Source organism: Dama dama, chromosome 3, assembly GCF_033118175.1.
Source record: "Dama dama isolate Ldn47 chromosome 3, ASM3311817v1, whole genome shotgun sequence".
In the NCBI taxonomy this organism is placed as follows: Eukaryota; Metazoa; Chordata; class Mammalia; order Artiodactyla; family Cervidae; genus Dama; species Dama dama.
In genome coordinates, this window is record NC_083683.1 from 60788243 (window position 1) to 60815703 (window position 27461).

Here is a 27461-nt window from a genome sequence, read left to right on the forward strand (position 1 = left end):
TATATATGTATTGATTAGTTATAAATACAATAATTTTAAATTCCCCTGCTGGATGAATCACAAGCCAGAATCAAGATTGCTGGGAGAAACATCAACCTCAAATATGTAGATGATACCACGCTAATGGCAGAAAGCGAAGAGGATCTAAAGAGTCTGTTGAAAGTAGTAAAAGTTGCTTAGTCGTGTCCGACTCTTTGTGACCCCGTGGTCACAAATGTAACTAGCCAGACTCTTCTGTCCATGGGATTCTCCAGGCCAGAATACTGGAGTGGTTAGCCGTTCCCTTCTCCAGGGGATCTTCCCAACCCAGGGATCGAACCAGGTCTCCCACATTGCAGGCGGATTCTTTACCATCTGAGCCACCAGGGGAAGCCTCTTAATGAGAATAAAAGGAGAGTGAAAAAGCTGGCTTGAAACTCAACATTCAAACAACTAAGATCATGGCATCTGGTTTCATCATTTCATGGCAAATAAATGGGGAAAAAATGAAAACAATAACAGGTATTTTCTTGGGCTCCAGAATCACTGTGGACAGTGACTTCAGCCATGAAATCAAAAGGCACTTCTTAAAAGAAAAGCTATGACAGATCTAGGCAGCATAGTAAAAAGCAGAGGCATCACTTTGCCAACAGAGGTTCATATAGTCAAAGCTCTGATTTTTCCAATAGTCATGTATGGACTTGAAAGTTGGACCATAAAGAAGGCTGAGGGATGAAGAATTGATGCTTTCAAACTGTGGTGTTGGAGAAGACTCTTGAGAGTCCTTTGGACAGTAAGAAGATCAAGCCTAAAGGAAATCAACCTTGAATATTCATTGGGAGGACTGATGCTGAAGCTGAAGGGGGCAATAGAGGATGAAATGGTTGGATGACATCAGCGACTCAATGGACGTAAGTTTGAGGAAACTCTGGGAGATAGTGAAAGACAGGGAAGCCTGGTGTGCTGTAGTCCATGGGGTCCCAAAGAGTCAGACAGTTAGCTACTAAACAACAGCAACAATTTAAAATTTTTAAAGTATTTTATCTCTCCCTTTTTATGTGGAGTTTTTGGTCAAGTTATGTAAGCTCCTAATACTATAAAGATGTTAATGCTTTTAGTATGTTCTGTAGGCATTTCTACAACTTGATACTAAGCTCATGATTTTCAGAGTTTGTATATGAAGTTTTGTATTTTCATATAGTGTAATCTTTCATTCTTTCCCTTATGTCTTTTATTATTTTTAAGCTTAGGAAATTGTTTTGCCTCTAGACACTTGATAAATATTCATGTTGCTTCTTTCTTCCAACTAATTTCTGATTTTTTATGCTTTATTTCTTTTTAAAAAATTTTATTTATTTTTTAATTGAAGGATAATTGCTTTACAGAATTTTGTTGGTTTCTGCCAAATATCAACATGAATCAGCCATAGATATACATATTGATTTTTTATATTTACTTCCTTAACTTTTTTACAGTTTGTTTTGGTGAGTGAAATGAAATAAGGTTCTAAATAGATTTTTTCCAAATTGCTAACTAATCACTCAGACAGCAGTTATTGGCCAAACCTTCACTTTCTCGTTGATTAATGGTGTCTCCTTTATTGCCTATCATGATGCTATATCTAATAGCTCCTACTTCTGGGCTGTACATTCTGTTTATTTTTAGTCTAGTGATAAATTGTTTTTATTTTAAAGACTATAGAACATATAGTAGGGTATACATAATAGAATTAGTCCAATCTTAGTTTGCACTAATTTTCTTTATTCTATCATCTCTCTTACTTTCCTGATTTACTTTGGAACAATTTGGTTGTGTGTGTGAAATTTGATACTGTACTTTCTCAGAGGACACTGAAGGGTTTGAAAATGGAAAATGCAAGCAGGCTGATTGTGGTAGTAAATAACTGGTTAGCATAGCCACATGGACACTTTGATCAAGTTCTATAGCATGATCCTGTTTTGTCATTATAGTCATTATCAAAATTTCATAATAAGCACAAAATGATCACAACATTTTCATTCTCAATCAGAAGATCAGTAGGCTAAAATTCATTACTGGTTAGGTGCTAGGCATTGGGGGTATGAAAGGTAGAAGGCTTCTTCAATATGGCATAAGGCTTAACATGCTCTTTGGTACCTTCAGATTTTATTCTCTCTGCTTGAAATGTCATGCTTTCTGCTTCTCACCTTCATAAATTCTTTCTAATCCATGAAGATTGAAGTTTTATATAACTCTTTCTGTTGCTCTTCAAAGACCCTGGCAGTTAGCACTTCCTTCTCCTTAACCCCAAGTATGTTGTTTATACTTCTCTGATCACCTTGTCTGTTTGAATTATAGCTACTTGCATGTGCTCCTATTCTTCACTAAAGTCCTTGAGTACATGAACTGCAATTTTTCATTGTTATAAGCTGAATGCTAAGTATTGAGGATACATTTCAGCATTTGCTTACTGAGTGAATACGTAAATGAATAAAATAAAACATTTTTATTTCCCGAACATTTCTATAAGAAAATTATTGAAACAAAATTTCTCAGAAATTTTCAATATGTTTCAAACATTCCGAAGTCAACTAAATAGAACTCGGTGAAACTCAAAAATGTTAAAAAGTGGTTGTGTGCGTATGTATATGTGTTTTGTAGGCAGTAATTTCCTCCTAAGATTTCAATATGACATGTGTGGGTTAGTTGGCTCATCACTTTTGTTTTCCAAATAATGTTCAGCTTTAAAAAACATTACCCTGAAGCACAGGTAACTTTGTGAGCTGGACCGAAATGTCATCACCAAGCTGGACTTTCCCAGGTAGAAGGCCTGTGTGCTAAATAGAAACTGCAAAGACTACCTGTGAAAAACATTTTCATGTCAGCAGAACTGACTTATGTGTGGATGATGTTGATAATTCTCTACCTGGTATTTACTTCTTCCAAAAAAATCTTCCCTGTCCAGCTGTGAGGGGACTTAGCACTCTCACCATTGTATTATTCTGTTAGGAGTGCTGAAACAAACTAAATCATTATGATCTTGAACAAAAAATTAGGCATGTGTTGTATTATATATGTTTTTAAATGGCCATTCTACCCCTGAGCATATCCCAGATCTTTTGTAAAAGAAAACTCTATTTTTTATTCCATATCCACCACATTGAACAAAAATTCTGATTCCAGCTGTTCTGGACATGAACTTGTCACCCACTGGTGCTTTACATCTTGGACTTGATCCTTGGTTTCATTAATCTGGTTATATTTTTGGCTCTTCTTCCTCGGTCTTTCTAGTTTTTCACTTTCTGGGAGTTTTAAGTTGTCTCCAGTCACTGCAAGTAAATACCATATCTAATATCTATCTTTATGCCTTGGAAACTTGACACCCTGTTGTGCCTTGTAGTAGAGGAAGCTTCTTCAGGCTTACTCTGACACACGCAGGAGTTAAATCCTGTAAGATACCATCAGTCAGGAAGACAAGGACTGCAGATGGCTGATCCAGGGGAGATCAATGCTTTGGGAAAATGTTAAATATTATGTATTTCTGGCATCACAGTTAAGTCAGGACCATGACATTAGGAATGTCATATTATTCTAAGGTCCTACCATTAAACATTACATTTTGTTTATGACAATAAAACTGAGGGATGTACAGTAAAAGGGTTTGGTGAACACCATTGTACTTCAGTGATCACCCCACAACCAAGCAAGGTTCCCACATTTCTCTGCGAGCCCTCCCTATCAAAATGTGTTTGATTAAAAGTCTATTCTTTGTAAGAAATATATGTAGAGCAGAATATGTCAGACATGGTGTGCTAAGAAATGACTAAGTTATCACAATATTTGACTTACAATTTATAAAATACGTTCATTTACATGTTATTATTTGGTTTACTTGTGTCTAAACTTACTCTACTAAACTATGTTCTCAACAAAATAGATTATTAAAACAGAGTCAAGCCATGATATTATATCACTCTTCTGTAATAGCTTCTCAGATTTAAAGTCTAAGGCTTTATATTGAGGTTGACAGTTCTCTCTGGTATTCACTCTCCCCCCAAATCTTCTTTTTTTGCCTATTAAAAGGGTCTCAAATTCTCACCATTAGTATTGTGCATTCAGCTTAGGGCCACTAAAACCAATTAAGTCAAGTGATCTAGAACCTGTGCTATGGCTTTCTTGATCTAGTTCCTCTTCTCAGATCTTAGCTCATTTTCACGACTCATTTAGTCTAGGCACCTGGGCCTCCTTGCTCTTTTTCTATTAATAACACTGTACATCTGGGATAAACCCCTTCTTGACCCTGAGCTATTACCTTTTTTATATATGGTCACAGTCAACTTGCTAAAGTTTTGTTAAGAATTTTTATATCTATTCTCACAAGAGCTTTAGTTTTCATTACTATCTTTGCATGGTTTTGGTATGAGATAATGCAGGTCTCAGAGAATGAGTTGCAAAGTACTGTTGTTTAGTCACTAAGTCGTGTCCTACTCTCTGTGACCTCATGAACTGTAGCATGCCAGGCTTCCCCGTCCCTCAAAATCTCCCGGAGCTTGCTCAGACTCATGTTCATTGAGTCAATGATGCCATCCAGCCATCTCATCCTCTGTTGCCCCCTTTTCCTCCTGCCCTCAATCTTTCCCAGCATCAGGGTCTTTTCCAGTGAGTTGGCTCTTCGCATCAGATGGCCAAAGTATTGGAGCTTCAGCTTCAGCATCAGTTCTTCCAATGAATATTCAATTCAGGTTTGATTTCCTTTAGGATGAACTGTTTTGATCTTCTTGCTGTGCAAGGAACTCTCAAGAGTCTTCTCCAGCACCACAGTTAGAAAGCATCAATTCTTCAGCCCTCAGCCCTCTTTATGGTCCACCTCTCATATCCATACATGACTACTGGAAAAACCATAGCTTTGACTATATGGACCTTTGTTGGCAAAGTGATGTCTCTGCTTTTTACTATGCTGTCTAGGTTAGTCATAACTTTTCTTACAAGGAGCAAGCATCTTTTAATTTCCCTCCTGTTAAATTTTGTAGAAGAGTTTGTTTAGAATAGGTATGATACTTTGCTTAAATGTTTGGTGGAATTCACTAATGAAATCCTCTGGTCCTAGATGTTTCTTTGTGGAAAGGGTTTTCATTCAACTTTAATAGATGACATTTAAAAATAGATTTGATTTCGGTGCTCTTGCAGGAGGAGATGAGCACATGTCTTTCTACTCCACCATCTTGAACCATAGATATAGGGCTACTCATTTTCTGTTCTTTTTTGAATAAGCTATGGTAGCTCACACTATTCCAGAAATTTGTATGTTTCAGCAGGTTTAGTTGCATTCCTTGGCATAAAGTTGTTCATAATATTTCTTTATTTTTCTTTTAATACCAGTAGAATTTGTCATGTAACCTCTCCTTCCTGATATTGGTAGTTTGTGTCTTCTTTTTCTGATCTTGCTTGTGAGAGGTTTATCAGTTTTATTGATTTCCTGAAGAGTAAGTTTTCTTTTTAATTGTTTCTCTCTCTCTCTCTTTTTTTGTATTTTCTATTTCATTATTTTCTACTATGATCTTTATCAGTATATTTTATTCTCCTTACTTTGGGGAGTTTTATATGCTTTTATTTTTTTGGCTTCTTAGGCAGAAGCTGAAGTCATTAATTTCAAACTTTTGTTCTTTTCTAATATAGGTGTTTTAGTTCCATAAATTTCACAAAGTTTGGATATTTTGTGTCTTCAATTTCATTCAGTTTAAAGTACTTTCTAATTTTCCCTTTAACTTCTTCTTTGATCCATGGGGTGGTTAGAAGTGTTATTTAGTTTCCAAATATTGGGGGATTATCCAGAGATGCTTTGTTATTTATTAAATTTATCATCAGTTCAGTTCAGTCGCTCACTTGTGTCCCACTCTTTGTGACCCCATGGATTGCAGCACGCCAGGCCTCCCTGTCCATCACCAACTCCTGGAGTTTACTGAAACTCATATCCATTGAGTCGGTGATACCATCCAATCATCTCATCCTCTGTGCCTTCTCCTCCCACCTTCAATTCAATTGTGGTCTGGGAGCATCCGTATGATTTGATCCTTTTATATTTACCGACACTTAGACACCACAGAGCCTTGAGCTCTGTAGACCATGCTCTTGTTTCAGGGCCTTTGCCTTTGTTGTGTCCTCTGAAGGGAATGTTCTTTCCCCAGAAACTCCTACCTGGCTTGTTCCCTCAACACCTTCAAGTCTCTGTTCAAATGTCATCATCCTTGTAAGGACTTCCCTGACCACCAGATGTGAAATGTAATATGCATTGCACCAGATACTCTTCACCCTTCTTTCTTGATTTAGTTCTCTGTTGCACTTGGGGTGTGTGTGTGTGTGTGTGTGTGTGTGTGTTCAAATATATTCCCTTTACTAGAGCGTAAATTTCATGAAGGCTGAAATCTTCATCTGATCTACTCACTAATGTATTCCCACCATCTGGGATGGTGCCAGGCACATAGCAGGTGTTTTATAAATATTAATGAATTTGATTTTTTTGAAAAAGCAATAAACCTGTGGGATTGGTAGCAATAATTTTATTATCACCATTTTATCAACATAGTAGCAAACTAGTTAAATGTAAAATGCAGACACTTTATGCTCTCTGCTTCTTTTTTTTTTTTTTTTTTGCTCTCTGCTTTATATAATAATTCCTGCCACTTCATGTCAGTTGCTTTGTAGCCATTTTGTGCCAGGTACTATGCTAGAGGTCAAACATTCCAAGATGAGTGAGCATGACTCTGGTCTTGAAAAGGTTATTAGGGGCTGGAGCTCAGGCTGCATGGTGAGAGTAGCTAGAGGTGAAACTGAAGAGTAGGAAGACTTTATTATATACCACGTAAAATGCTAAGATTTTAACTGGGTGAGAAGTCAGACGCTGGAGCACTTAAGAAAGCAAGTAGCATGATCAAATTTTCTGTTTTGTGCTAAAGGACTGTTCTCAGTACACTGGAGAGCAAGAAGCTTCTTGAAGCTTGCAGTCTAGTAGAAAAGACTAACAGTAAACAACTAACAAATACAAATCCACCATAGGTTCAGGGAGTCATAAATGCTTTGAGGGAAAATAGAGGACGGTAAGGGAGTGGAGAGTCATGGTTGGGGGGAGGTGTATTGTAAATAAGGAAGTCAAGGAAGATTCTATTAGGGAAGATACAGTTGTAGAGATATAAATAAAATTAAAAGGGGAAAACAGTCCTAGAGAATTCCAGGCAGAAGGACAAGGACCACTACATTACAATGGTTGTGACACAGAAATGAGCTTTTCCTGCTTTAAGAAAATCAAGGAGGTCAAAGTGACTGAAGTTGGAATGGTAGGGAAGCGTGATGTGCAGTAAGGACAGTGAGGTAAGGGATAGATCATGGTGAGTCAGAGACTATACTGGGTTTTATTCTAGAGTAATGAGAAGCCATTGGAGTGTTCAAATCAGAGAAGCAGTAATATCTGACTGACTTTTAAAGATACCTCTGATGGACATATGGAAAATAGACTATGGCAGGGCAAGAAAGGAAGCAGGAAAGGCAAGAAAGGAAGCAGAAAAACCAGTTAGGAGACTGCCTCAATAGAGCAGGTATAAGATAATGGTTAAGATCATGGCATCTGGTTCCATCACTTCATGGGAAATAGATGAGGAAAACAGTAGAAACAGTGTCAGACTTTATTTTTGGGGGCTCCAAAATCACTTCAGATGGTGATTGCAGCCATGAAATTAAAAGACACTTACTCCTTGGAAGGAAAGTTATGACCAACCTAGATAGCATATTAAAAAGCAGAGACATTACATTGCCAACAAAAGTCAGTCTAGTCAAGGCTATGGTTTTTCCAGTGGTCATGTATGAATGTGAGAATTGGACTGTGAAGAAAGCTGAGCACCGAAAAATTGATGCTTTTGAACTGTGGTGTTGGAGAAGACTCTTGAGAGTCCCTTGGACTGCAAGGGGATCCAAGAAGTCCATCCTAAAGGAGATCAGTCCTGGGTGTTCATTGGATGGACTGATGCTGAAGCTGAAACTCCAATACTTTGGCCACTTGATGCGAACAGTTGACTCACTGGAAAAGACCCTGATGCTGGGAGGGATTGGGGGCAAGAGGAGAAGGGGACGAGAGAGGATGAGATGGCTGGATGGCATCACCAACTTGATGGACATGAGTGTGAGTAAACTCTGGGAGTTGGTGATGGACAGGGAGGCCTGGTGTGCTGCGATTCATGGGGTCTCAAAGAGTCGGGCACAATTGAGCGATTGAACTGAACTGAAGATAATGGTTGAACCTGGAGTCTGTAATGGAGGTGGTGGGATATGGAAATGGTGTTAATAACTTGCTAATGTGCTGGATATGTCCTACACGATTCCTAAAATTTTGGCAGCTGGCCAGTGGTGTGCCATTTCCTGAAATGGGGGCCAGATTGTGGAAAAATGTTGTTAATGGACTGGGTTCTGTCTTTCTCCCAGTTTCTGTTTGGAAACCCTAGTTCCCAATGTGACTGTAGTTGGAGATAGGGCCTTTAAAGAGGAAATTAAGGCTAAATAAGTTAGTAAGACAGTCTCTAATCTAATATGGCTTGTGTTCTTATAAGAAGAGAAAGACATCAGGGATGCATGTGTGCAGAGAAAAGGCATGTGAAGTAGATGAGAAGGAGGCTGTCTGCAAGCCATGGAGAGGGACTGCAGGAGAAACCAACCCTGCTGGCACCTTGATCTTAGATTTCCAGCTTCCAGAACTGTGAGAAAATAAATTTCTATTGTTTAAGCCTCCGAGCCTATGGCATTTTATTATGGCATAGCAATCCCCAAGCAAACCTAGCAAACTAACCCAGAAGTGAAGAGGATAATGAAAAACTCAAGTTCTCTATTAGACATGTTGAGTTTGAAATGCTTATTAGACTTTCAGGCAGAGAGGCTGGGTAGGTGGGTGGATAAGTAAATCTGAATCTCAGGGAAGAGGTTGAAGCTGGAGATATAGTGGAAAGTCATTAAAGTAAATTGGTATGTTGTGTCCAACTCTTGCAAGCCTGTGAACTGTAGCCTTCCAGGATCCTCTGTCCATGGGATTCTCCAGGCAAGAATACTGGAGTGGGTTGCCATTTACTCCTCCAGGGGATCTTCCTGACCCAGGGATCAAACCCGGGTCTCCTGCATTGCAGGAAGATTCTTTACTGACTGAGCTACAAGGGAAGCCCAACTGCCATCAGTGTCCCAGTCCTGACTTCTTACTGTTCTCTTAGTCACTGTTCCCCAGGGGAAGAGGGTTGACATAACTAATTGGTCATTTTGGAAGACAGAATGTGCTATTCATAGTTAATTAATTTCTTGTATCTTTTGGGGATGTCTACCTTCAGAGAATATACATTTTCTAGTCTTTCATATTGTGAGTTTTTCAAAAGTCCATTTGCTTTGGGAGAAACCTGTGGTTGTCTAAATGTAACTATCTCTGAATGGGATAGTCACTAAAATATTAGCAAGCCCAGTTATCTGTGACTCAACCATATTCTCCAGTATAAATATATTAAAAATCAGTACCAAAGTGACATTTTAATCTCCTCTTCTTGACTTTGTATCTATTCTGTAGTTGATTCTGAACTTGAGAGTGTATTAGATAAGGTCATGTATCCAGTAGATACTAAAAGAGAAAATCACTAGGGCCAAACAGAAGGTTGGGGCTTTCCAACATGAAGACAGACAATGAAAGAGGAGTCATCAAAGAAGGTTGAGAAATTAAGACTAGAGAAAAATCAGGGGAGTGTGAGGGCTGGAAACCAAGTGAAGACAGCATTTTAAGAAGCACACCACAGTCATCTATTTCAGAAGATGCTGGTAGGTTGATTTAAATGAGGATATAAGAGACTGGTGGTATTTATTATCACTCCTCTTTCTGGTTGGTTTTGTGAAAGGGAGAGAGAGAAGTCATAATGTCAGCTGACTTCAGTGGAGGCAGAACATCAGTACAGCCTTCCACGTTGAGTGTCGTAGTTAAATCCACTACTCAGTCACTCCCCCTGGAAGGCTGACCAGTTGTTGGGTTTTGCCTGGAAGGCAGCAGTTTTCTGGGATGTAAGAGTCTTAGTGCTAAAATAGGGGAAATTTGGTGGGGCAAACTGGAAGGAATTGGTTGCCCTATCCAGAAGCAACACTTACCTCTTACACATACACGCACACAAACACACACCCACAAGCTCCAATAATCATACATAGTCATACTCATACCACTATGGCCAACTATCTTGTACCTGTCATGGTATATTCTGCTGGCAAAGTATATCCTTAATGATGTAGATATGGACTGAGGGAAAACAAAAAGATAGTGAAGAGGAAAAGTGGCTCACCCATCCAGTCACAGGTAAGGACACTAGCAGCAAGCTTATTTGCAGTTATTTAAGATGAAAATAATGATATCCTGATGTAAGGCAGTGATAGTGAGATGAATGAGAGTGCATGGATTCCAGGGGGTGAGGTTCCTCACCTCCAGGTGATGTGTGGGAAGTTTATTCTTTGGGCATGTAAGTAAATGGTATTTATCAAAGAAGGGAATGTGAGGTTTGTAAGAGAAAAGGATGAGTTTGGTTTTGAAATGTAAAGCCTGGAGTGCCTGGGGGGTTGAGGGGTCACCTGGAGAGTTTTGTACAGCCCAGTGTAAATTTTAAGGGTTTGAATTTGAGCCTTTCTGCCTGGATTCAAATCCTAGCTCCATCAACCATTACTAGCTTTGTGATTTTGAGTAGACTTAATCTACTGTACTTCAGCTTTCTCTTATATAAAGGGAACAGAACAATGGTGTCTGCTTGATAAACTGATGGTGAGAAACTGACAGTTTCTGCCACATAGTAAATGATGGCTACTCTTCATTGACTGAAGAAGCTGGAAATATGGGAATGGGATTAATTAAGAGGACTGAGCTAGAAATATAGCAATATGAAATGGAAAATCCAGAAGAACATCTGATAGAGCAGGCAAGAGATTGAAGAATGTGTGCATGCGTGATGTTGTAGTTCTGGCAGTAGTGAAAGGGAAGTTAGACACTATACCTCGGTTTAATGGTGACTGTTGAAGAAGATAGTATGTTGTATCATGGTGATACTTTAAGAGATATTAAGATTCTTTTCTCAATTTTCACTTGGAGATTTCAGAAGTTATCTATTTCTTCATAACAAATCTTGCCAAAATCTACTTAATATTATCTGCTCATAAATGACTACATCTTAGCAGTTTGGGCAGGGAAGGTCTGAGATCTGAGGAGCCAGGGCTCAGCTGGGTGATTCTTTTGTTGCCCTGCCTCGGGTCACTTCTGATATGGCTGCAGTCATCTGTCAGCACAGCAGAGACAAGAGGACCTCACTCACATTTCTCGAGGTTGGTTCTGTGTGTTGACTGCAGTGGTCCCTCTCCTCAGGGAGGCTGGCTAGGCTCTCTTGCGTGGTGGTCTCAGGGCAGCACAGTGGTTTGAGGGCTCACTTGTCATGTCCTTATCAGAGGCTTACCTAGTAGGGCCTCAGGTGTCCTATTACAATCTCCCTGCTGCCAGTTATGCCCAGAAAAGGCCTTGTGCGTGATACATGATGGGTATGATAAGGGTAGGAGTGAATTAAGGTGCAGATTGGTCGAGTCTGTACTCTGATAAGATATTACCTATGGTCAAACCCTCCCTTCATGAGAATATGGTGAGCTGGCCAGGTACTCAAGTGGGCACAGGGATGGAACTAGAGAAGAGATTATACTGAAATCTGAGAGTTAGAAAGTTAAGGCGCCAAGCTGTACACTAGAAAAATTGAATTTGAAACACAATGAGTAGACCATTCTAGAACGCAAAGCCTCAAAGACCAGGACAGCTTGGAGATAGTACCTGTAGCTTTCCCAGCTCAGCCCTGCTTTCCAGTGGGGTGTGTTGTTCTGGCTTAAAGGAAGGCAGGTACTCACTCTGGTGGTAGACGAGGGACTTGGTGCCCAAGAACAGTGCCAGACCTGATGAAGCCCTGTTCTCTGCTCCGAACTCCTGTGGGGCCACTGAAGTCATTTCTCCTCACTCTTCTCACAGGCCAGTCACAGCCATTAACTAAATAGAAAGTGAGAGAAGAGTTATTGGTTCAGTGGGAAGTGAATATGTTTTCTGTTTGGTATGCTTCTTCTGCTTACTACCACTGTATTTGCTTTATTCACATTATTTTCAGATCACAATAAGTGACAGCAGATTACAATAGAGGCAACACGGTGGAGGCTGAGGTCCAAGACACCATGTTTCCCTTGGTGTCCAAGTTAAAGATGACTCTGTGTGTGATGGGCCACCAAATCTTTTGGAGGCTACGAAAAAATTGTTTCTCAAATTCTTAAAAAACCAAACCTTACTTGATCCCAGCTCACGTCTCCAGTTCCTACCTAGCACCTCTGATTTTCAAATTTCTTTTTGAATTCAAATTCAAAGAAAATAATACATTAAATGGTACTTTGAAGCACAATTCTGGTATCAGACTTCCTGAGATCATATGCCTACAAGCTGTGTAACTGTGGTAAAAATGATTACCTCTCCTATACTTCAGTTCCCGCAAGTGTAAACTGAGAGCAATAATGGCATCAACCTCATGTAGTTGTTGTAGTGATTAATACATGTATAGCTTTTAAAACAATGCCGAAAACATCACTAGCATTCAGACTGGCTTAGCTGTTATTGTTACTGTTGCTTTATTGTTTTTTCTTTTTGTATGCCCCAATGAAAGTATTATAAAAATATACCCAAATATTCCCATTTTAAATGCTTACTGTTAAATTGGAGAAACAAACTATGTATACATAAAATATTTAGAGAATAGTTAAAAGGCCCTGTTTGAGAAGAACAAATGTTTAGACTAATTACCCATACAAGTAGTGAGAATGATCAGTATGGGGAAGAATATTCAGTGAGGGGACATGTCACTTAGAAAGAGGGCCATGGGAGGGACCTTGAAGAAACAGTATTTGGCTTTGGATTCTGTGGAGAGTTAATGACCAGTGTGGGTGACCTAAGTTAGCCAAGTTCCTGTCTGTCCCCCCAAGGTCAGATGTGGATGAGGGGAAGTGGTATGCTGTTTTCTATTATTCAGGCTTGATTCTTTTGAAACATTCTCTCCACTTTTTTGGGTGTGCGGGTCAAAAGTTCAGTGACTTGTTGCTTTGACATAATACCAGTTTCCTCATTTTGGGTTGCAGTTTTCGTTGTTATTTCAATAGTTGAATTTTCCACAACACTATCAATTTCTTTTCAAGGAAATACAAGAGCCAATTCAAAGAAAACAGTGTTGGCCCTTCTTGGTGAAAAGCAAGGCATTTCTTAAGCTCTGAACGCTGTTTACTTCTTTGCTTACTTCGCCCACTTCGTCCAGATTCCATTCTCTGGTGGAAATATGTGCATGTTACACAATTATTTTCTTTGTGTGTCTAAAATTTTACGTGGCAGTTTTGCTAAGAACTACAGTTTTTTACTTTAATCTCATTAGAGGCAGCAATGATTTATTTTCACTCTTAGTGCAAATAATATTTGGTCCTTCTCTCTCAAGATTTTAATACAGTGGTGTATTTTGGTGTATATTTTAATATATTGGTGTGAAAAAAAAATTCCCTTATACTTTCTACCTCAAAATTGGTCTCCCTGATGGCTATACTTTCCCCTTTAATCTACACACAACACTGCACAAATTGTCTTGCTAAAGCACAAGTCCGATGTCCTTTCCAAAATTCTTGGTGGCTCCCTGTCACACATAGAATGAAATCCACACTCCACTGTATGATGTCTATCACTCTGTCCAGCTTCCCAGGCCTGCATCATCCTCACTGTTGTTCACTGTTCACTCTGCTCTAGCCCTGAGAAAAGGGAGTTTTCATTCACACCTCAGTGCCTTTGATCATGCAGGTTCCTCTCATTACACTGGCCTTCCCTCTTCTCTTCTAGAAATGTTCTGGTCATGCATCAGGAACTTTTCTGGAACTGGCTGCTCCAGATCTAAATAATTGTTTTCCCTCAGGGTCTCCCACCTTTTGACTCATACCTCCAGCTGGTTGTTGCTCTTTGGTGGGCTTCTGTTGACAGCAAAAGCCATTGTTTATTTAGAAGTATTGAGATAATTGACTTTATAGACTAACACTGCCTTCTGGACCAATTAAAATTTCAGAAAAGTACATTCTGGAGCATCCAGTTTGTCCAACCCACCCACCCATACATTTGCTGTTCTTGGATACTCTAGATAACTGACTTTATTAGCATTTTCCTAGAACTCACAGAACACATTATGAGCATACAGGTTGAAAATTAAAGGCACTTGACCTAGTCTAGGTGCTCCTTTGGTATCCAGGGTTCTCCCTACACCATATCCTTCAACATGTCACTATGGTTGGCCTCATTATACCCACTTGAATTATACCCACTTGACAATGAAACATATATTCTCAAAGTCAGATGATGTACTGAGGCACATGGAGGCAGGGAAATGCAGTGGATGTAAGCATGATGTTTGAAGCCAGACTACATGGGTTCAGAACCTACACTGCCTAGGTTTGAATCCTGGCTCTGCCGTTTACTAGCATGTACCATTTACTCAATCATTCTAACAGTGAAGTGATGTTTCTTTCGCTGTAAAATATGATAGAAGTGTCTTCTTGGTGGATTTTCTTTTTCTCAGGACTAAGATGAGTTAACATACGTAAGGCACTTAGAACAGTCTGGCATGTAATAAACATATGTAAGTGTTCAGTTCAGTTCAGTTCAGTCGCTCAGTCGTGTCTGACTCTTTGCAACCCCATGAACTGCGGTATGCCAGGCCTCCCTGTCCATCACCAACTCCTGGAGCCTACCCAAACTCATATCCATTGAGTTGGTGATGGTTGGTAAGTCCAACCATCTCATCCTCTGTCATCTCCTTCTCCTCCTACGCTCAATCTTTCCAAGCATCAGGGTCTTTTCAAATGAGTCAGCTCTTCGCATCAGGTGGCCAAAGTACTGGAGTTTCAGCTTCAACATCAGTCCTTCCAATGAACACCCAGGACTGATCTCCTTTAGGATGGACTGGTTGGTGTTAGCTGTTGTTATTATCATTATTATTTAGTATTAACTTTAATGAGCATAGGAACTAAAAAGTGAATGAGTCAGGACTGGATACAGATTTTTTTGGCTCTAAAAACTGTCAGTTTATACATTTCAAACTGCCTCCTGCTATGCCCATTTGCCTTGAGATTAAAGAATAGAATGACAAATTCTTTTCATCTTTTCTCTCAGGGATCCAAACCTTTTATCAGGTTATTTCAGTCTCAGATGCCTGACCACTATCTCCTGCATACTTTCTGGAGGTTGAGGTCTGCAGAAGCATTAACATGAGTGGGGTCAGATTCTGAAGTTACTTTGGTTTAGTGTACGACCAATCCATCATGCATGCTTTTTGGAGGTTGAAAGCTCCGGAAGCTTTAGCATGAAGGAGATCAAGTTTTGTTTCCATACAAGGTCATGATGAAAACCGTGGGTCTCTTACCAAAATTGTCCTGGGCCAGTTTGCTCTGCTTGTAATGTCACTGGTATTTGCCTACTGGTGTTTGGACTGCCTATACCAAGCCACCGGGGTACAGAGGACTCAGACCAATCTGACATGCTTCTAGCACATGCAGCAGCTCTCTCTAGCTTCCTTCCCCCATTAAGGAGTGAAGGAAGGTTTTGTAAAGTTGTAAGAGTATGTCTCTTCCTCCCCAGCTGCCTTCCCCCTTCTGTTCCTCAGAAAGGCATGGGCCCCACATTGCCCAGGAAGAACAAAGCAGAGGTGAGAGGCAGATAAGAAAGGTGTTATGCTTGGCATGACTGGTTTAGGCTTAAGTTTGTGCCTAAATAGCCATTTAGGGTGAACTTTTTATATCCCTTGAGTGTTAACTTACTGTGTTTGCATCCATATGACAATATAATTAAACCAGAGTTTATAAGATCTGTTCCCTGAGGGTAGTATGTTTTTTAACTTAACTAAATTCAATTAAATCCAACAAATTCATTCTGGATTTCAGTCTATGACATCAGAGTAAGTTCTGTGGACATACGTTTGTATAAGATAAGGCCGGTTACTTCCAGAAATTTAAAGTCTTGTTCAGGAGACAAAGAAAGAAAGAAATAATTGTAAAGACTCTGATGCTGGGAAAGATTGAAGGCAGAAGGAGAAGGGGATGACAGAGGATGAAATGGTTGGATGGCATCACCAACTCAATGGAGATGAGTTTGGGTAAACTCCGGGAGTTGGTGATGGATGGGGAGGCCTGGCGTGCTGCAGTCCATGGGATCACAAAGAGTCAGACACGACTGAGCGACTGAATGGAACGGAATGTGTTAAATTCCATGATCATGCACCAGGTGAAATGACTCTGATTGATTGGCTGGTGTGGTGGTAGTAAGGGGAGTAGTCAAGGAAGACTCTCTCTGAAGAGAATATAGGATATCACAACATGGAAGAAGCAAGAGGAGAAGCGAGAGCTTGGAGATGTGAAAGCGCCTGGCTGATTCAACTGACTGATATTAAGAAGGGTAGCCTGAAAATGTTCCACATTTTGAGAAAGCAAGTAGGAAATAAAATTTTATAAGGTTAATGGTTTACAACAGTTCCATAACAGATGTTCTGTTGTTATTTCCATTTTACAAATGAGGAAGCCAACTTCCCCAGTGACAAATTTTGAAGAAGGCAAGCTACCTCCAAAGAAAGATACAATCATTAGTCATTAAACTTAACTACTATCCTCTATACCATGCCTCTTGTTTGATTTTTCTCAACTGGGCCTAGCCATTGGAATCATCTTGGAGATTTCTAGAAATATACTGATCCTGTTCCTTTCCCCAGACAGTGATTTTGTGTCTCTTCTTGGTAAATGGCTCGACTATTCATCCTGATGCTCAAAGTTGAGCTTGGGAGTAATGATAAAGAATCTGCCTGCAATGAGGGAGACCCAGGTTCAATCCCTGGGTCAGGAAGATCCCCTGGAGAAGGAAATGGCAACCCACTCCAGTATTCTTGCCCAGAGAATCCCCATGGACAGAGGAGCCTGATGGGCTACAGTCCATGGGGTCGCAAAGAGTTGGACACGTCTGAGCGACTACACTTTCTTTCTCTCTTCTTTATTTTCCACATCCAGTTCATCTCCAGATTCTTTCAATTTTCCACCAGAAACTTATCTCAGATTCTTCTACCACTTGTGTGTCTACTTCCATTTTCAGCATCCATAACCAAAACCCCCTAACCAACTGACTTCAGTCTCTCCCAGCCCACTTCTAATCCATTCTCCAGATCACAGCCACAGTGATTGTATCACCTTTGGCTCAGAGTCCTCCAGTGGTCCCAAGTTGCCCTTGGAATTCAGTCTAGACCTTCAGCATGATTTACAAGGCCCTGTATCACTAAGCCCATGCCTATTCTCCTGGTTCATTTCACACCACCCTTCCTCTTGTCCAACTACATGGATGCTGTTTTATTTCCTTCACTGTGAGAAGCTCTCTTGTATCTTATAGTCTTCCCACTTGCTGTTCTTTCTGTGGGAAGGAACCTGCCTTCTCTGGTCCTAGACATTCCCTGACACCCCTTGATGAAATATCCCTTCTGTCACTCTCTTTTAGGGCACACTGTTCTTTTCTTTGATTGTATAATTTCTTAATATGATTATATGCAGTTACTTGTTGAAGTCAAAGTCCCCGCACAAGCCTGGGCGCTCCATGAGGGTAGGGATTGCACCTGACATATTCACCATTGTGTACCTTACATGTGGCCCACTGCATGGTCCGGAGCAGTTGTGCAATACACTTTTAATGACTAATTGATAGGCAAACTGGATATAGAGATGAAGAAGATTAAAAAAAAAAAAAAAGGTCATTGGATTTGGCAAGGAGGCTGCTTAGGATATGCACTTGCCTGCTTTCCGTTGAATGATGGGGAGGAAACCAAACCTAATAAATCCTGAAGTTGAATGAGAAAGCAAGTAGGAAATAAAATTAATGTCATGTGGAGGTAATAATAATTACTATGTTCCAGACCAGACCATGAACTTGGCACTGTGCATCCATTATTTAATCATTATAGTAACCTTACAGGGTTCTGTTATCTTCATGCTTTGGATAAGGTAGAGAGTCTCAGAGAGGAAGTAATATGACCTGGGTCACATATTAGAATATAGCAAAACTTCAGAGTTCATTCTCCTAACCAGTGAGCCAATGGCTCAGAGGAATCATGGCAATGAGTGGTTTATTGAAAACCACTACTGTCAAGAGATTGAAATTCTCCTGCCACCAAAAGATTGAAATTAAAAACAGGTCTGTGTGAAATTAAATAGAAATCTTCAGTTTTAACAGGCATTTTGAATGATTCTAAGGCTGGTTGACCTAGGTACCCTGGTCTGTGGAGCATTATTCCATGCTATGCTTCACAAGAGAATAGATTTTAGGTCATTTGCAGCTTCTGATCTAAGCCTTGGAGCCTCTAAGACTCTATTTCGTGTGTATATTGATAAAAATGTTTTCTCACAGGCTTATGGTGATTAAATGAGATCATTTATAGTGTGCTAACTAATAGTCTGTACACAATAAATGTTGCCTCTCCTTTCTCTCCTAAACTTTTCTTTCAGGAATTTTCACTGGGTTAGGAATGGAGAAAAAACTAATAATTTGAAGTTGTGGTAAGTTAGAGGGGAAGTTTAATTTTTTCCCCCTATTATCTCCATTCTGAAAATAGAGGAAGAGAGACACAGAGGAGTTAAGTAACTGGATCTTAGGCCACAACTAGAAGTGGCACCCCTCTTAACATCCATGCTATGCTGATGAAGCAGATTTGTAAAGAATTCTCTAGTTAATGCTTGTTGAATTAGATTTGAAACTTAGCTGTTTTTCCATTGCTTCTTTCTTAAAATAGAATATACTCTCACTTTCAACTTTGTTGACTTTTTTTCCTTTGACTTTTTAAGAATATATGCCCTTGTGTTTTTATTGTAAACATCACATTTTTCTAGGAGACCACATAGTATTGAAATCAAATTAATATAGTTAATGTGCCGGGTAATGAGTGGACTATAAGTCCAGTTAAGCAAAGTTGAGGTGTTCAGATACTTAGAAAAAGTATCTGAAAAATTGCTTAAAAAAAAAATTGCTAACAGAAGCTTTAAGAAATGTAGAGGTGTCAAAGTAGCATGGATAAAGGAAAAGTGACGTCATCCCATCTCAAGGTACAGGGTGGGATGACTTGCTTCTGGTACCTTATCTTGTGCTCAGTGAAAAGGTCAGCAAGGGTCCTGGGAATTATCTCAGGACTTTCCCTTCCAATCCTTCCACTGACTCTGTGTTTTCGGGGTGTTGGTTTCTCCAGTTTTTCTCTGGTTGTGCCTTTATCATGCAGAGCACGTGACTCCACATCCCTCTTTCCGCAGTTCTATTTTGAGAGCTTGAACACATCAGCCAGCCCTGAGTTGAAGCCTCTGCCAGCATGTCAGCTTAAAGCTTCATGTCTGTCTGACTTGCCTTAGATAGTCCCTCAGTAAGAATCAAGGATTTTTTAAAATTTATTTGATGTCTTAATTCCTTACTTCTTATGGTGGTGCTTCTTCCTTTAAGATTTACTTTGTTTTGATATGTTTCACAGTTGATCACAGTGCCTGGTTTTTAACTGCCCTTTATCTCAGAATCTATTTGTATGGAGTATTAGAAATGTGTGTGTTCTTATTGCTCTTTTTACAATGAATAACAGTCTATCTGGAAATAGACTCCATTTTGTTTTCCAAATTCACATTAATTTAATGTGTTAGTCAAGGTTCTCCAGAGAAACAGAACCAGTATATATGCACACACATATAGAAAGAAATTTATTTTAAGAAATTGGTTTCTGAAATTATGCAGGCTTGGTGTATCCAAAATCTGATGGGGAAGATCAGCAGGCTGAAGAATCAGTATAGAGTTACAGTTCAAGTCCAATGGCGGTTTGCTGGTAGAATTCCTTCTTGCTCAGGGGAAGTCAAGCCTTTTGTTCTAGTCAGGTTTTCAGCTGATTGGAAGAGGTCCACGTACCTTAAGGAGGGCAATCTGCTTTACTCAAAGTCCACTGATTTGAATGTATATCTCATACAAAAAACACCCTCACAGGAACTTTAAGAATGATGTTTGACCAAATATTTGGGCGCTGTGGCTCAGCCAAGTTGACACATAAAATTAACCATCACACTTGGCATTTTTCAAGTTGGACTCTGCAGAACCGTATTCTAGTTGTTAATAGGTTAACAGGAAAAGTGAAGCAGAGGAGTTCAGTGGTTCACTGATTTAACATATTTGTCTATATATATATATATATATATATATATACACACACACACACACACACACACTATGTGTGTTTATAGATGTATGTCTGTATGTTACACATTCATCTGTTAAAGACTGGAAATTCCTGAGGTCACGAAAGCTGCTCTGTGTAACTACTACACCAGGAAGTTAAGGCATCCATAACCATGTGGTGTTTCACTTGCAGCACCCTCCTCCACCACCACATTGGGAGGAAGTGGGGCTGGGCTTGTTTCCCTAGAAATCCCAAATCCTGAACCTTGCTTCTCAGATCTAAATTGTACAGAGATATTTGTCTAAATACTAAAATAAGTCATCTGACCCTGGTTCCTGCTGGCTCCCATTTCTACATTGCAGCAACCACTCGAATGATCAGACCCTATATCTGAAAACCAGCTAGAACTCTTCTAAGAACTTTAAAATCCACCCTCACTCATTGTGGGTTGTTTTCCTCGCACTTATTTTCCCTTTAAAGATTTAGATACTCCCAAGTAGTTTAACACTTAAAGTTGTTCTCAGAGGATAACTAATCTTTTATTCTCCTTAATTCCATAGTCTGTAGTCTACTAGGATAGATGAAGAGATAACCATCAGAGACTTGCAATGGAAACATCAGAACCTCTGCACTCTTTCCCCTCCCCTGACTGGGAAGGGAACAGTAGAGGTGGATGTGGTTTAGAAGATGAACCGTTATAAAAACCAGAAGTGGGTAAAGTCTCCATAGACTTTGAGGGTAGAGAAGAGACCCTTTGGGAAGTTGGTTTGGGCTAGATCTAGAGCTGGTGCAGGTTGATGCCTGGGCCAAGGCAGAGCAGGAAACCCTGCCCCTAAATGCTGGGAGTATAGCACTCAAAGCTATGGTTTTTCCATTAGTCATGTATGGATGTGAGAGTTGGACCATAAAGAAGCCTGAGCGCCGAAGAATTGATGGTTTTGAACTGTGGTCTGGCAAAGACTATTGAGAGTTCCTTGGAGAGCAAGAAGATCAAACCAGTCAATTATAAAGGAAATAAACACTGAGTATCCATTGGAAGGACTGGTGCTGAAGCTGCAACTCTGATTCTTTGGCTGCCTGATGCAGAGCCAACTCATTGGAAAAGACCCTGATGCTGGGAAAGATTGACGGTAGGAGAAGGGGGCGACAGAGAATGAGATTGTTGGATGGCATCACTTACTCAATGGATGTGAGTTTGAGCAAACCCCAAGAGATAGTGAAGGACAGGGAAGCCTGGTGTGCTGCAGTCCATGGGGTCTCAAAGAGGCAGACATGACTTAGCAACTGAACAACAACAACAAATGGCTTAGGGCCCCAGGTAGAGTTAATTGCCACGGGGACATGGCCAGAGTTCAGAACCTCACATGTCAGGCATTCCTGAGATGCCTCAGGGTCATTGCTACAAGGGCCTGACAGACTTTCTCTGAGAGGTAAGTAGGAGGCAGTGGATTTAATCATCTGAGATTTGGGAACTAGAGCCATGGGGATGGGAGGAAAACCCTACTGAAATCCAGTGCTCCAGGAGCCTCAGAAACAGGGCGTCACATGGCACAGAGCAGGAAGGTGGAGCGTTTGCAAACCCATTTGTCCAGCCCTGGCTGGTGGCTAAGACCAGCTTTCCCCATTCCTTCAGAAGTATTAGAATTTTAGTTAATGGGACCTAAGACTATATGGTTTTTCCAGTAGTCATGTATGGATCTGATAGTTGGACTACAAAGAAAGCTGAGCGCAGAAGAATTGATGATTTTGAACTGTGGTGTTGGAGAAGACTCTTGAGTCCCTTGAACTGCAAGGAGATCCAACCAGTCCATCCTAAAGATCAGTCCTGGGTGTTCATTGGAAGGACTGATGTTGAAGCTGAAACTCCAATATTTTGTCCACCTGATGTGAAGGGCTGACTCATTTGAAAAGACCCTGATGTTGGAAAAGATTGAAGGCAGGAGGAGAAGGGGACGACAGCGGATGAGCTGGTTAGAAGGCATCACCGACTCAATGGACATGAGTTTGGGTAAACTCCGGGAGTTGGTGACGGACAGGGAGGCCTGGTGTGCTGCGGTTCATTGGGTCGCAAAGAGTCGGACACGACTGAGTGACTGAACTGAACTGAACTGAAGACTGTTGGCATGAAAAGTAAAACTAAATTAGAGAAAGAAAAAGCAAAACAATCTGGAAACCACAATCTTGCAACGGGGGCTAAGGAGGCAGAAGAGAAATGTCAGAGTAGGATGTGCTACATTTCCATAATACACTACTGAGAGCAGGAGGCTGGCACTTTTTTTTCTTCTGATGAATTGAACACCCCCACATAAAGGAACATCAGACCTTTTCAAACTCAAAACAGATTGCTTATTCTAACATCCCAGAGTAGCTGAAGGAGGCCTGCAAAACCCAGTAGGAAACAGGAAGGCAACAGCTTGCTCTTACATTGGCATCTGTGTAGGACCCTCGTTTCTGTCTCTATTAGAATGCTTCCTGCCTGGCAGACTGAGGAGTGTGGCCAGCAGGGCAGGGGTGACTATTGGCTGCTGTAAGATTGTACCACCTGTTTACCTTCTCATTTCAGCTACGTAGTACCAAACAGTGGAGGGAACCACAGCTACTTGGCCGATCTGACCATACTCTTGACACCAGCACTCCTGGATTCTCTCCCCTTGAGGTGGTCTATTCATTAAACAGGAAGAAAGTAATATAGACTATTATGGAGCAAAATCAAGGTTTCATTGCCACTGCCAGTAAATTGGACAGTAAATGTAAAAGTTAATGGTGTTTGAATTAGCTGGAACGTCATCTTGAGACCCATTCTATGACACCTCTTTAAATCCACACCATGTGAAATATGGTGTCTGTGGGAATGTAGCTCTCTCTGCATATGCAGGTTATTTGGGAGGATTTACAGTATGTGCATGACAGTGACAAATAGCACTGTTAGTTTCTGAGGGAGACCACAAGAGAAGGATTGCATTTATACTGGTTGTTAAAAGCTGTTTAAATTCTTAGTAAGCGATTGCTGAATAATTGAACCACAATCCACATTTCTAATAAACTAGGTCAAATTTAAGTTTGTGTTACTTGGTTTTTGGTAAAGTAGGCTTTTGTGGTAAAGAACCAACACAAAAGTACTGTTTAACAAAGGACACAATGGGACTCTGGCATTTATGCTAAATGTGCCTCTAGCCGTGACAGTTTTCTAATGCATGTTATTGCACTTTAGGAAGTAAATAAATCAGCTGAGTTGATATCACCTGGAAACTCTGATGCTTCAAGCACTGTACCCAGATTGATTGAGTCACTTAACCTTCCTTTGCCTTAGTTTCCTCATCTAAGAATGTGGGGCATGATACTAAGACTTACTCCCTGGGACTGTTTTAAGAATTAAATTAGGTAATACATCTAACATGTAACAGACAACCAGGCACATAGTGAGGACCTAAATAAACAGTGGCTATTATTTGAGCCTAGGAAATTGTAACCATATTCATTTTGCAGAGGTAGGAGAGGAAGCTGTATTGCTCAAGTAATTTCCCAAGAACCAGGGTAATGAAATGATGTTATAAGGACTGGTACATAGAAGGTACCCCAAGTGTCCTCTTCCTCCCACTTCCCTGATTTTTGATCTAGGGAAGGCAAGAGTTCAAAAGCAGAGGACTTAGTGGGTTGAGAACACTGACTGCCACATTGTGAATGATGCCCATGGTGGGAGGAGACAGATCCTCATAGGTTTATCAGGTCAGCAAGACTTCATAACTAGAGCAAGTTCTAAGGGGTGAGTGGGTGGAATCAGGGAAGTCAGTGGAGTTGTGTTTTGAGATGCTCATTTGGTTGGGATGACAGCATCTAAAGTGTGAGAATACGCCAAGGTGTTAGGGGAAATGGGGTTTGAAATCAGTAAAGTTGGAAAATGATGGAGAAACCAAGAAGATGAGGCACACAGGGACTTATTTTCCTCTTAGTTATTTTAATTAGGGGTGCATTCCTCAAATTGGAATCTGAAGACCAGAGAGCATGGATGTTCTCTTGTGGCTTAGGGGTTGTGTTTCAGTTATTCAGCAGTTGATTACTAAAAATGTTAACAGTTTTTAGTGACCGCTGTAAATGCAATTTTTCTCTTATGGTCTCTCTCAGAAACTAACATTGCTATTTCTCACTGTCATGTACATACTGTAACTTCTCCCCCAAAATCTGCAAATGCAGGTGGATATTAGTGTAAGAGAAGTCTGTGCCTGAGTTCAAAGAATCCTAGACAGAGATCATTCTCTGCTTCTAATATATAATTGCATTGATTAGTGTCCTCACAAGAATCCAAACTTCAGAACTACTCTGCAAATTAATCCTTTAAATTATATAGAATTTAACTCATCCATGATGGTGTCAGTTGATTCACATGATAAGTACTGCATAGCTCAGCTCCAATTCTGGACCTGAGTGCTTACAGGGTTCTTTAGTGGTACAAATTTGTCTGTGGCAAAAGTTAAATCTAAAAATACCTCAAACTCCCTGAATTGCAATTTGCGTTAATCAGATTGTTATAAAGCTCAATTTGAGAGCTACACTACCAACATTTTCAATCCCTCAATATTTTAAGATTTCTTTCACTTTAATTCTTAGAGTAATTTTTCTCTCTGTGAACGTCAGATATTCTGATGCTGAGATACCTAATTCTTAGCTCAGATCACATCACATAGTGAGTCACCAGGGTGTCTCTATACACCCCGATAAAGCCCCAGGTGGAACAACCAGACAGAAAAAGACTGGATCTTGAGATGACCACCTGGAGGGAAGCTGCCCAAGTGCTTGACACTTGCTTAGGAGAGCAAGAAGTCAAGTTCTGTTGTGTTAAGATTCTACTTTCTCAACCTTTCTCAATCCAGCAATTTAGTTGGGATAATATATCTATTCTGATACTGCTACATCTGATGTCATGCTTTCTTTTTTATCCAAAGCAACAGTGTAGTTATGTTGACTATTATCTTGCCTATTTATGAGTATTGACTAAAATGTCAGTTATTATTCTAATAGTTTTAAATGTATTACCTCATGCTGATCTCACAAGAATCTTGAGATGTAGGATTTTAAAATCCTCACTTAAAAGATGAGGAATCAAAAAGATTATTGCATAGAGAGGGGAAATATTTTGCCTAGGATCAGATGACTGTTTGGAACCTAGATTATTTTGATTCAGATTTGTAGTTCTCCCGTGAATGTTCAACCTTGTACCAGTTGTACATCAAAATCACATGAGGTGCTCACAGCAGAGACTGATTCTTGCTCACTGAAATCCACTTACTGGCCCAGTAGCTATACTGTATTTTCCTCCCTTCCTTACAGTTAGGAGCAACCATATAACAAAGTTCTCCTTAAAAGAACAAGAGCGAAAGAGAAAATCCATGCCACTTTTAGTGAGATGCATTAGAACTTTCCACATGAGCTCCTCCATGCTATTTCTTCTTCCACCTGGTGGAAGATCAAATACCAGTGAAACTATTCAGTATGGAGGAGCCAGCCATAAGATGGAAAGGTCTTGGTTACTGAGTGACTGCGTGAAGGGGAGCCTCTCCAACAGCCTCTCTGAGCAATTTTGTGAGCAGGAAATTAATTTCTACTTTGTTAATCTACTGATAATTTGGAGTCTGTTGGTTACTACAGCCTACCTTACCTTAACTAACACAGAGAAAAATACAGTTTCCTGGTCTGTACTCTAGACCTGGTCAAACTCTCTGGAAGGAAACCTAAGTATCTACAATTTTTTTTAAGTTCTCTCATGTGATTCTGATATATCTGGTCTTTGACAACAATATACTTCATTCCATATTCCTGTCTAAATCCTTCTAGTTAGGTATATTAAGGAGAGGTTTTTCCATTCTCAGTTTTGTCTGAATTTTAAAAAATGCTATGAATCAACAGTGTTTAGTGATTTAGAAAAAGCTTCTTTTATGTTTTGATTTTTTTTTTTTTTAATTCAATTCATTTGACCCAGGGAATTCAAGATGTATTGCTCATGATCAGGAGTCCAGCCTATCTCTTCCTTCCCTCTCTCCCACCACTACTCCATCCATCCATCCCCCCATTAGATCTATCTCCTGTCTCTTCTACACATCTATATATGCATTTATCTTTCTACCTATCAGAGCAGAACTTACCCCGAAGTCTTTTTCCTCAATTTTATTTTATATATATATAAATATATATATATATATATTTTTTTTTCACTGTGTAATTCCTTGGAAATAACATGCAGCACTTAACAAGAGTGAAGCAGCTGTTCATGCCTTTTAGTGATTACTTTGGAACTGTGACTGATCTCTAGCTCTTAAGGGGGAGGGGGAACATTAAGAGATTTTGTACTTTAAAATTGAGATCTTGTTTTCTTACATTATTTCATCCTTTAAAATGTATTTTTTTTCTGAATGAAATATATTATGGAATCTTATCAAAGTGATAAGTTTGATCTTTTTATCAAATGCCTTGAATGTTCATAATAGGATGACACCCTTATTTGTTTAGAGGGTAAATGAAGATAGACTTTAACATCCAGATCCATTGCTAATTAGTAGGGAAGCATCACATAAGGACAGCAGGGACTTTACATAAATTAGGTCCTTTAATTCTCTAGAATAATCTTATGAGCTAAGTCCTGTGTTTATCCTCCTTTCATATGAGGCCACTGAGGTATGGAGGCATGAAAGAATACGCCAGAAGTTTCATAGCAAGTAGAGGGTGATGTTGGGATATGGACCCATGTAAGCTGGCTTTAGGCTCTGTGCCTTTAACCACTATCCACACTGCCTATTTTAAGAGGCATATGATTTTCCTTGGGGGCTTCCGAGGTGGCTCAGATGGTAAAGAATCTGCCTGCAATGCAGGAGACCAGGGTTCAATCCCTGGGTTGGGAAGATCTCCTGGAGAAGGGAGAGGCTACCCATGCCGGTATTCTTGCCGTTAGAATTCCATGGACACAGGAGTCTGGCAGGCTGCAGCCCATGGGGTCACAAAGAGTTGGACACAACTGAACAACCACCACTTTCGCTTTTATGATTTTCTTTACCACTCTATGGGTATGTTAATTTTACTCCTTCATAACAAATTACTACAGATTTCAGAGCTTAAAACAACACATACGTATTATCTCCCAGTTTCAGTGGTCCAGGAGTACAGATTCAGGTTAGTTGGGTCCTCTGCTTAGGATGTCACAAAGCTACAGTC

At 40.0% G+C, this 27461-nt stretch overlaps 1 long non-coding RNA gene across 1 annotated transcript in view; it reads right to left on the bottom strand.

Moving 5' to 3' along the window:
* LOC133047350 (uncharacterized) overlaps positions 1 to 27461 on the bottom strand; it is a 56087-nt gene that overhangs the window by 7563 nt on the left and 21063 nt on the right. The window contains exon 3 of the long non-coding RNA XR_009690722.1: positions 11887 to 12022. This is a non-coding gene — a long non-coding RNA (uncharacterized LOC133047350). The remainder of the gene's footprint in view (positions 1 to 11886; positions 12023 to 27461) is intronic.